The sequence below is a fragment of the Pelophylax lessonae genome (assembly GCF_965119305.1).
Source record: "Pelophylax lessonae genome assembly, chromosome: 4".
Lineage (NCBI taxonomy): Eukaryota > Metazoa > Chordata > Amphibia > Anura > Ranidae > Pelophylax > Pelophylax lessonae.
In genome coordinates, this window is record NC_138771.1 from 534,054,442 (window position 1) to 534,066,634 (window position 12,193).

Consider the following 12,193-nt stretch of genomic DNA (forward strand, 5'->3'; position numbering starts at 1 on the left):
TTCCTGATGTAGGTTGATGTGTCAAAGAAGTGTAGGATAGTGAGATTTGTTTTAAAGAACGGATATCCTTCAACAAACAAGATGTAATTTCAGTAAAAGACAGAGAGCAATGTACAAAGAGCAGCAACTTTTAGAACCCAATTAGAATCCATTCTTTGGTGCTCTGCGGTCTCTGCCTACAGGCAATTAAATACAATGTTGTTATGGAATTTTGCCTTTTGCACATCATCTTTGCGCTTTTTATTTTTTGAATACACAAGTGACCACATGTGAAAAAAATTTAAAGATATACTCCATGCAAAACTCATTCCAAATCATACCAAACTATTCGTTTTTATTGGGCAGTAGTTCAGTGTCGTTTCAGAAAAAAGATAAATGGGTATCAAAGTCCCAGCATGGTAGCTAGGGAGTAAGCATATTAATAAAAAACCAAAACAAATCTATATACATTGCTGAAATTAGCTGCAGAACTCAAAAACAAATAAAAGTTTACTGATAACAATGTATAATCATACGTATAATGATCCACAACCCCTAACCCATTAAAAAACATTTGAAGCTGAATGTGTCCATGTAAGACTGCACTGGAAAAAGACAATGGAGGAAGGGATGAATATGTGTCCAAGGTGGGAGAGAACAAGTGTTACCCGATAATAGGAGGGAAGGACCATGGTAAAAACAGCTCCACATGTCTTGTGGCAACGGCCACTTCATCAGGTGTGACATTCAGTATAATTAGAAACATGTTTTTTGATCAGTACCCACTTCACTTTTGGCTCTGTAAAAAAAAAAAAAGCCTACCAGGCAGTGTACCTTAATAAAAGAACTTATAACACATCTTACAGCTATAATATCAGATTGTGGCCACTTGACATTTCTACATGTGCGTCACTACATATAATGAAAATGTTAGAAACAAAGGCTAATGTGTACATAACTTACACCGATGCTAATGGCACGGATAATTTTTTAAATCCTTACAGGGAAAACTTACAGTAAATTTTTCATATTCCAGCAAAAAATTTGTGGTACTAGACCCAGATATCTGCCCCCCCCTTGTATAGCTAGGATACACCCACAGCCACATACACTATATTGTCAAAAGTATTGGCACATGCACATTAACTTAAATGGCATCCCAGTCTTAGTCCTGTCCGGTTCTTTCTACCAATGATACCCAAGAGTCTTCTGTATGGATACTGGTCTGTCTTTACTTGCAGGTTTTTAAAGTTTTCATATGTCTAGCTTTTGCTAGTCATACAATATTTGTGTATTTACTGTTTATTTGTTATGTAATAAAATTTGATTTTTAATATACACAATACGGTATCTTCCTTTCAGTGTTGAGTGGCATGTAAAGTCCCATACCATTGGGGGGATTCTCCTTGTATCAGTCTTAGTCCGTAGGGTTCAATATTGAGATGGTTCACATCTATGCATGTGCGCATGTAGGGCATTCATTTTAATGGGCGAAACAAGGGGAAAGAAGTCCCTGACCCTTCTGTAAAATCACACCTTACTGAACTGCATGGTGCAGTTTGGCGTGTGCGAAACCACGCACAGTGGCTGATGCATGAGGGTGCTATAAAGAATTAATGGCACCCACGTGTGTCTGCTAAAGAGCAGCGCATTTCTGCGCATGTCAGGAAAGCCCTTGATTTTGCGCACATTCCCATCAAGCATAGATGTAAACAAAACCTTAAAGAAAGCTGCATATTTAAAAATATTGAAAATGACTTTTGAAATTACATTAACGTGTTATAGCTTATATGAGTTTTTATTGGTTGCATTTACTGTACATCTACTTTGAAATGTAGACTGGAAATTCAAAATACAGAAATGAAAGTGATCAGAAAAAGCAGGGAGTGTTCCAACACTTGGGACATTCCAAATACATATGACTCATAGAACAGCCCTCTAGGATGATTGGCCAGGAAGCAGGGACAGAAATGTCCCTATTGTAGCAGTGTCACTGTCTGCACTCCGGTCACACTCTGCTCTTCTTCCTCTGCCTGTTTGCTATTACTGCAAACACCAGTTATCAAAATGACTACTGGTTAGTCCCTGCTGTGTAAACTAGAACTGAACAGTGTGCTGAACACTGCAAAATACTATGGGAACAGTATTGTTACTTTGTATTTACTCTGTATCAGTCATGTAGATCAAAGCGAGGGCCCTTCAATCTCTATATGATAAACAGAAAAGAAATGCTACCATTACAAAAGTTACAGCTTTGTTTTTTTAGAAAATGTGTTTCTCTTTAAACTTCTTTTTTTTTTTAAATCAAGAAAAAAGTTTATTGAAAAATCGCACACATATACAAACAGCGCAACGGTAAAGAAAAGGTAACAAAATAAGGCTCATAATAGTTTACAGATCTCAGCCATCAATCCAATATGCATTAGAAAGCAGAAAACAACCTGAACCTAAGATTGCAATACTGGAGAATAATCATGCATTAAAGAGCAGAGCAGCTCCCCCAGTCCAGACCACCAGAGGCCCACACCACCCCCAGCAATTAAAGCAACAGACGATCGAGGATCAGGTCCGTAGGAGCCATCCCCGGAGAACTCAGCCAGACTCCCCAAACCTTCTGGAATTTAGCACCCCTATGCAGAGCCGGTGCTAGACAATTTTGCGCCCTAGGCAAGACCAACTACTTGCGCCCACCCCCCACCCACACACACATTAGGAGTGCCTCCTTACACATCAGCAGTGCCCCAATGCACTTCAGTGCCCCCTTACACATCAGGAGAGCCCCTTAACACATCAGAACCCTCTTACATATCACAGCCCTCCCTTACATATCAAGGATACCCCTTACATCATCAGCAACCACCTACACACCAGGAGTACCCCCTTACACATAAGAGCCCTCCCTTATATATCAGGAGTGCCATCTCATATTGGAAGTGCCCCCTTACTCATTTAAGCACATCTACACATCAAAAGTGCCCTTTTCACGTCAGCGGTGTCCCCTTGCACATCAGGAGAGCCCCTTTACACATCAGAACCTCCTTACATATCAAAGCCTTCCCTTACATATAAAGGGTACCCCGTAGATAAGCAGTGACCCCTTACACACCAGGAGTGCCCCCTTAAACACCAGAGTCCCCCTTAAATATCAGGATTGCCTCCCTACATCAGGAGTGCCCCCTACACATCTGAGCCCCCTTATTCTCCAGGAATGCACCCCTTATACATGCACCTCTATATATCAGAGCCTCCAATTACACAACAGCAGCTCCCTCTTACATCAGTTGTGCCCCCTTACATAAAACATCCACAGTGCCCCCTTACAACAGGAGTGCCTCCTTAAACATCAGTGGTGTCCCCCTAACACATCAGCATTGCCTCTATACACATCAGAGCCCCCTTACACATCACAGCCCTCCCTTACATATCAAAGGTACCCCTTACATCAGCAGTGTCCCCTTACATACCAGGAGTGCCCCCTTACACATCATAGCCTTCCATTGAACATCCAGGATGCCCCCTTACTGTGAGATCCTAGATGATGTAAACCAAGCAGTGACCACATATCTGGGAAGAGACACTGCTCAATGAAGTGAAGAATCAGATCAAATGAAGAATCAGATCAAGATTTTACCTTAAACTTCTACGGCGCTTGATTCTGTACGCTCCTCACATCACGTGCTGCACCTCCAGCCTTCAGTGCTAACCGCACTGAAAGAAGTGGGTGGAGTGGAGGTGGAGCCAAATTGGAGTAGACGGGGAGGCGGCGGCTTGGAGAAGGAAGGAGTGACGTCACTGGTTGCTAGATGCCAAGTGGCTCTAGCAACAAATGCTGTGTGTGTGTGGGCTGCCGCCCGCCTCCCGCAGCATAGAGAGAGAGCGGCCACTGCCCACAGGCAGAGCCAGTGGAGTCGGATTGGATGCGGTCATGCGGATGATGATGAATTGATGATCCATTCCAGATGGTGCAATAATGGGCCATGGAACAGTAAGTCTTGCTACAGTGCGCCCCTAGGCGGCAGTGCGCCCTAGGCGGCTGCCTAGTTCGCCTAGCGGGAACGCCAGTCCCGCCCCTATGCAGGTAAATATATTTCTCCATGCGAAGGGTGGAGCCCAATTGCTCCATCCACATCCTACATGTGGGAGGATCCCGATCAATCCAGTGTCTAAGAATAAGCAGTCGAGCCTGAAACAGAGCTCGCGCAGCTGCCTCACGTAGATATCTATCATCTATAATGTGATCCAGTTTACCCAAGAGGCAGTACTTGGGATCCAATGGGATCGCCAATCCTAGAACTCTTTTTACAGTGAAAGTCACAGATGTCCAATACCGATGCAGTTTCGGGTATCTCCATAAAAAGTGTATTAGATCACCCACATCCCTCTCACATCTATTGCACATATTGTCCAGACGAAGACCCATAGCATGCAATTTCACCGGGGTATGATGAACTCAAAGGAGGATATATAGCTGGGACACCTGATGGGAAACATTGAGCGAGCATTTTCTAACTGACTCCAAGGCATCCTCCCACTGCTCGTCAGGAATCTCCCCCACATCCCCACTCCACTGGTCACACGCCTTGCAAGGATACCTGTCCAGATATAGACCCAACAAGGCTGCGTAACATGCAGATATAAAACCTTTAGTAGAGGTATACTGCTCCATAAGGAAAGGAAAAATACCGGTGTAGAGGACAAACTGGAATGGGACAAGGAGGGCTGAGACCGCAATGCATGCTGGAGCTGCAGGTAGTAGTACATCATAGTATTTGGCAGGGAGAATCTAAGTTGCAATTGCTCAAAGGACACTAACGTCCCATTGAGCAAGATGTGTTTAATGTGGGATGCCCCAAAGGGCAACCACCTGCCAGCCTGATCCAGTTTGTCCAGCTCAGGATACATGCGGTTATGCCAAATGGGACTATAAGAAGTGTAGCCGGTGGCCTGCTGTAGCTGCTTGGCCTTATCCCAGACTTTCTGAAGAAGTCTATAGGTGGGGTATAGTTTATTGGACCTAGCAAAGAGTTGAGCCCTCTTTAAACTTCTTATTCACCACTTCAGCTCCGGAAGATTTTACTCCCTTCATGACAAAGCCATTTTTTGCTTTTCAGCACTGCGCTATTATAACTGGCGCTTGCTCAGTAATGCAACACTATACCAAAACTAAATTTATATAATTTTTTTTACACAAATAGAGCTTTCTTTTGGTGCTATTTGATCACCTCTGGGTTTTTTTTTATTCTTTATAAAATTAATGAAAAAAATACAAAAAAAAAAAAATAATATTTATTATTTTCAGCTATACAACATATCCAAAAAAAAAATCCAAAATGTATTCTACTACATGTCTGAAAAAAAAAATCCTAAAAAGTGTATATTGTTTGGTTTGCATGAAAGTTGTAGCGTCTACAAACGATGGTATATACAGTATACTGTGTTTTTGTACTACTAATGGCGGCAATAAACGACTTATAATGGGACTGCGATACTTTGGCAGGAAATTTGACACTAACGGATACTGGGGGGAACTGACTAACTGCCACTGACATCACCAGTGACATTAATACAGTGATCAGTGCTAATACTATACACTGTCACTGTACTAATGGCAAGGAAAGGTTAACATATAAGGTGATCAAGGGGTTAAATATGTACCTAACTATGTGTAATGTGTGCAAAGTGTGCTGCTTTTTACTAATGATCCCTAAGTTTCTCATCCCTGCTTTGCAGGAATGAGAAACACAGAGATTGTTCCCTGTGTACAGAGCTCTGTGTTAAATGTCAACACAGAGCTCTGGGCTGTGAATGTACACAGCCAATCAGCATGTCCCAGCTGTGAATCATTGGCTGGAACTTGCTGACAGGCTCCAGCTTTGCTTGTGCACACATGTGCATGCGTGCTCCCTAAAGCTGGAAGTAGCCAGCAACGTACTGGTACGTCCTTTGCCTACAACGGCCACTCGTCTGCAATACAATGCAGGCAGGCTGTTGCTAAGTGGTTAAACTTAGGTCTCGTTCACAACAGAAGACGATGCAAAAAACCTGTGTGCTTTCTGCAATGTGTTAAAAATGCCCCAGGTCTGGGATCTACTGTGGATGTCAATATATTCCTAAAGACACCCCAAACACAGATCGCAAATGCAGTGCGTTTATCTGCACCAGATCGCATAATACTGCAGTACTATGCGATTTGATGCAGTGAGTTTTTGAAAGGCAGTGTGATTTCAGCCCATTCAGATAAATATGATCTACTGCAAATTGCCCCCTAAAGACATGGGCTGCCACGACACACGTAGGGCAGAGCCTATTTCGTCACGTCATCGCGCACACTGCCACCTGGTGGCTGATGCTGTATTACTTGCCTGATAAACAACTTTGCTTGTAAGTACCACGTAGTTTAAAGCGGAGTTCTGCGCACAAAAACAACATTTCAATGAACATACCCCCGGGACAGTCAGGGCTAGTACATTCCACAATGGCTAGCCTCTGATCTGTCCCAGTTCGCACTTACCTGCAAGAAGAAATACTCAATTTCTTCTCCAGCGTTGCCATCTCTGTTGTGGGCAGCTGAAGCCAGTGTGATCATCTTCTGCGTTCTCTTCTGCGTCTTCTTCTCCCAGAATGCGCCTTCACCGGCCCCTCTCGTCACTTCCGGTGCGGCGCCACATTCCTCCACAGCTTCTGGCCATGCCCAGAAGCTGTTTAGCAGGGAATGCGGCGTCGCCCCAGAAGTGACGAGCGGGGCCGGTGAAGGCGCATTGATTCCTGGGAGCGATGACGTTCAGCTCCCAGGAATCATTGCAAACCGGAAGTGACGGCGGAGCCGCGGCCACAGAGGGAGGAAGTGCAAAATAGGTGAGTATTTCTTTCTACAATTACAAGGTAAGTAAAAAAAAAAAAAACCGAACCATCCAATTCCTTTTCAGGTGAAGGAGTCCAAGCGGATGGACACAAAATCGATTAGGTCGATTTTGTGCCCGGAACTCCACTTTAATAAATCTGCTTTGTGGAAGATATTGGGCCATAGTATGTGGTGTTCTTATTTTTGAATGATACTGATGCTTCTCTTGTGATGGATGCTGTTGAGATTGAAGGTGTCCTGGCTGGGACCATCTATTAGAGATGCAGACCGCTGTGTTGGGGATTAGTGGAGAACCATGCTATGTTACCTTCCTATGATGTGCAGGTTATGCCCTGTCTGTTAGTGGTGGTGATCTGTCACTCAAATGTGTAATCCATAATAAGATATCATGGCAGCAGTGGGATGCCAGCTGATGGACTCAGCCACATATAGTTTACATTTGTTTATTTATGGACATTTATGAGTTTATACACTTTTTTTATATTGTAATGTCATATCAGGTGACTGATATAAAGCACTTTAATGACACATTTGAATTACTGCCCAATAGCACTTTATTGTTGGATTAATTATTGCACAATAGGCACTTTTATGGTTTTATGAATTGAAATATAAAATGTCAGTTAGTTTACATAATGTAAGCACTTCATCTGATAATTTAAATCAACACAAATTATAACCACAGGTTGCTGCGGCCTCATCTAAATGAATACAGTGCTTATACAGTATAAAGCAAAGGTACAATCACTCTAGCAGCTCTTCACCAAAGCAATTCAGCAGAGAAGCCTCCACCTCCCAGGGATAGTAGTACATATAGAGATCAGAGCAGCCAATTCCCATCCACTGATAAACAGTCTATTGATGTTAACATATAATCCACTTTAACACACCACTGGTGAAAAAAAAGTGCCACACTCCCTGAATGCCACCTCACTCACCGCTAATTATTGCCTCTCATCTCTGATCGGCAAAATTCGCTTAGTGATCCAAACCACGGCAAAATACAGTTTGCTTGCTCTCAGGGTTCGCTGAAAGTAATTAATCATCGTTGGGTTTTTTAGTTTTTGCTAAACAAACGAAAAAAAAAAAAAAGACCAAAAGTTTTGAAAAAAAATGTTTTCAAAGTTTGTTAAAAAATTTTGCAAACATGTAATTTTTCTCCTTCACTGAGGAGACTGCACTGATGGGCTCTGATAGGTGGCACTGATGGGCTCTGATAGGTGGCACTGATGGGCTTTGATAGGTGGCACTGATGGGCACTAATAAACAGCACTGATAGTTGACACTAATGAGGAGGCACTAATTGTCAGCCCTGGTGGGCACTGTTGGGACTGCACCGATATTTAGGAAAGAAGGGGGGGGGGAATTAACCAGAGGCAGCCAGTACATAGGTAATATCAGACCAAAAAGCAATACAAAGAAATGTGTACAGCGCCAGAAACTTCATGAATAATTGATTGCAACAGGAGTATAGATAGACTAAAAAGTCCAAAAGAGTCTGTGAAGCCAGGTGCTTAAGGTCAGTGATGAATAGAAAGAGATTCCAACACCAAAAGTCCCAAATCTTGGAGGAACCACATGCTCAAGTATAGTAATCCCCTTACCGGAACATTAGACCCCCGGTTAGGGAGGTCAAGCAGGCTTGGATCACAGAGACCACAGGTTAAGCGGTGTCCCCAAAGATGACTGGCACCAATTCCATCACACTCTTTTCATCAATATGTTGGATCGTCATAAATTCTCAATTCTTAAGTTCCTTGCCACAATAAGTAAAGGATGCCCTTGATCAGCATTCATTGACCGAAGACCAATTTATTGGTCAATGAATGCTGACCATTGGCTTTGTTCAGCGTGAGGAGAAAAAAGCTGATAAGCGGCTTGTGTTAAAATCAGTGATCAGCTGTTATTGGACATAACTTATCACATGGTAAAGGGCCGCTGTGATTGGCCCTTTACCCCTATCTGTGATCAGGCGACTCTGCAATCAAAGAGCACACCGCCTGTGTGCCGCAGGGGGCGTGCAGGAAGCGCAATCATGAGAGAAAGTCAAAAGATGCCCTCCCAGCATAGTAAGCCCATGCTGTAGCTGTAATTCGGCTATAGTGCAGGTGGCAACAGGTTAAACACTCATGTCCTTTACAGCCAAAAAAGCTGATTCTGTTTGATCTGCAACTGCTGTTGGTGCTGCACACATAATCAGTTATGACATCCGCCATTTGATGGTTTGACAGTTTGGCTGAGGACATAAGCAAATGTGACAGTTAGCAATCCCCACATTCCAGGAATGTAACTGTTTTTTGAAACTGTTAAATCGATGGGTTTAGTTCCGCTTTATGATTTACTGCTGCTTAGGGGCTCTGGGCTTCTGCAAAATGGCAGCCTCCAGCAAGAAAACAGGAGCAACGCTGGAGGCAATTTACAAAACACATTTATTTTGGTGGCATAATTATTATTGTAGAATGTACAGTATATTCTTTGCTAAAAAAACATTACATTTTATCAAGTTGTTAGGGGTAAAGTTGCACTTTAGGCAGACGCACAGGGGTGCCATTAATTCTTCGTGTCACCCCCATGCACTGGGAAATGCAGCGTGTGTTCCTGTACATGGAATGTGTTTCCATGTGGCTTCGGTTTCAGAAACGGTTTATGGGACTTTTCCCCTGTTTCCTGCAAGTACAGCAACTCATTCAAAGGGAATAGTCTCCTGTGCCCACACAAACGCACCCCGCAGAAAATGCCCACATGTGAACCTAGGCTAAGGTGACCAGATTTTTTTAAATGAAATCCAGGGACATATTTTTTTATTTTTGTACTAGTAATGGGGGCAATAAGCGACTTATAGCGGGACTGCGATATTGTGGCAGACAAACTGGACTCTAAGTGACACTTTGTGGGAACCAGTGACACTAATACAGTGATCAGTGCTAAAATATGCACTGTCACTGTACTAATGTACACTGTACTAATGACACTGGCTAAGAAGGGGTTAACATCTAGGGCAGTCAATGGGTTAAATGTGTGCGTAACAAGTGTTTTCTCACTGTGGGGGAGGTGCTTTTACTAAGGGAAGGCATAGATCCCTGTCCCTGCTTTGCAGTAACACAGGATCAATGTCTTTCATACTGATAGAACAGCGATCTGCCTTGTTTACATAAGCAAACCGCCATTCTGCCTGTGTACAGAACGATCAGTGGATACCAGCAGATCGAGTCTGCCAGACCCGCTGATTGGCTCTGATACCCAGAAATGCAGGATCACGTATATATACACATGATCATGTGCAGTGCGACCGCCCTTTAGCATTAAATCTACTATGGGGCAACTGGATAAGATGATCATCATTATGACAACTCACTGACAGCAGGAACTCTATCATGGCTCTCTGTGTGTCACATGACATGGCTGCTGATTTTGTTAACTTATGCCCAATAATCAGCACCCAGCAGCCATGTAATGTGACACACTGTGACAGTGTACTGCCAGCCAGAGCCATGATAGAGTGCCTGCTGCCTGTGAATTATGATACCATCCATGATGCCAGAGAGACAGACACATTGCAATGTAGTCTATTCACCCCAAAGCACACCTGTGTTGAACCCTTGAAAGCCCTGGGAGCCCCACGATTGGATCTGCTTCCCCTCTGTTCCTGCTGCTGGATGCGGTCAGCTGAGCCCAGCTGCCTCTCTCTGCCGTTGCCCGCCTCAAGTTTTGCTCTCTGGGCCCGGTTACTCGTGGGTGGGGAGCGGAGGAAGATCACTCCGCCGGGGAAGGCAAGGAGATAGGCAAGCAGGCAGGTGGCCGGAACTTGAGCCAAGGAAGAACATGCGAGTGGGAGCGGAATGGGAATGCGCCCGATAACGGAAGAAATAGTCCATCCGCTCTGACCAGCACATGATCATCAGCAGTGGCGGCTGGTGCTCCATGGGCCAGGGGGGGGTCGTCAGACGGACTGCACCATAGACCCCGCCCCCGGCCCTCACCAGGCTGCGCACCAGGACCACATCCAGGACCCCCCCCCCCAGGGCTCACTCACCCACAGCGGCGGCGGCAGCTTAAGCTTCTTCCCCCTCAGTAGAAGCGTCTCCTCCCCATGCCCAATGGCATGGCTTCTACTTTCGGCCAATCAGGAAACATGTCTCAGGACCCGCTTCGCTATTGTCACACAAGTGGGTGGGCTTGGGGGCGCACTGCTCTGCGCCCCCGAGCCCACCCCTTTTTTTAGCCTCTGAGAGCCTCTGGCTCTAATAAAAGACAGACAAGCTCCAAAACAGAAATATATATCCTAGATGGATATTGAAGTAAAGGTATCCACGTCCCAAAATTCATTAAAAAATAGGAACAAGGAGGGGCAGGGGGACTTTTAAAGGGGATACCGTCATTAGACCAATAATCAAAGTACATATGGGGTAAAAAAACAATCTTTATTGGAAGAAACCATCATCATATATAGAAGAGATTGCTGTATTAAAAAACATAGATACTGTATTGCAAATATTGTAGGTAGCATGCACAGAAACCCAAGGGGTAACATAGGTTTGATGTAGTGATGAACGTTGATGCCCATACACTGGCCCAACATGTTTCGCGGGTGACCGCTTCTTCAGGGGCATATACACAGATAAAGGGACATCACAGATGCTACCAGAAGAATGAAAAAGAACATGATGAGTGGAACAAAATATCACACAAAACATAATACATGCAGTACATGAGTATTCATTTGAGATGTAGGGGTCAAAAGGAGAGGCTCACATGAGGCCTTAACACCCACCTGCAACCAGACCAATCCTGAAACCCAGAGGACAGACCAGGGATCGCAATTAGGGTAGATGTCCCCCCAGGCGGACATGGGAGCAGTCCAAACCTAAACAAGGCTAGGTAGTAAGGGTCACGATGGTGGCGTGATTGTTCACTATAAAACAAGGTAGGATAAGGAAGAAATTGAATATATAGAATATTCATATTGATCCTCAAAGTATATGGAAGATTATAAGTGTGGGTAAAGAAAAAGGGGGGTATGTATGGGAAACAATCTTACCGAAAGGTATGTATGTATACATCCCATAATCCATCCAGATGAGAAGGCTACGGGGTGGCTAATGGAAGAGCCTATGCTGGTAAATAGGAGGGGGGGGGATCAAAGATATATAATCCAATATCCCTAATCGGGTGTAAGAAAGACAAAGGTTACCATATAAGGTGGATGTTAATTAAAAATAAACAAGGAGTGACACCCAAAGTGTGAGGGAAGAACCTAAATAATGTGGAAGATAATATGGGGAACCATAGTGAACACCATATGTGTATATATATAAAAATACACCTGTACATACACATGTATATACCATAAGT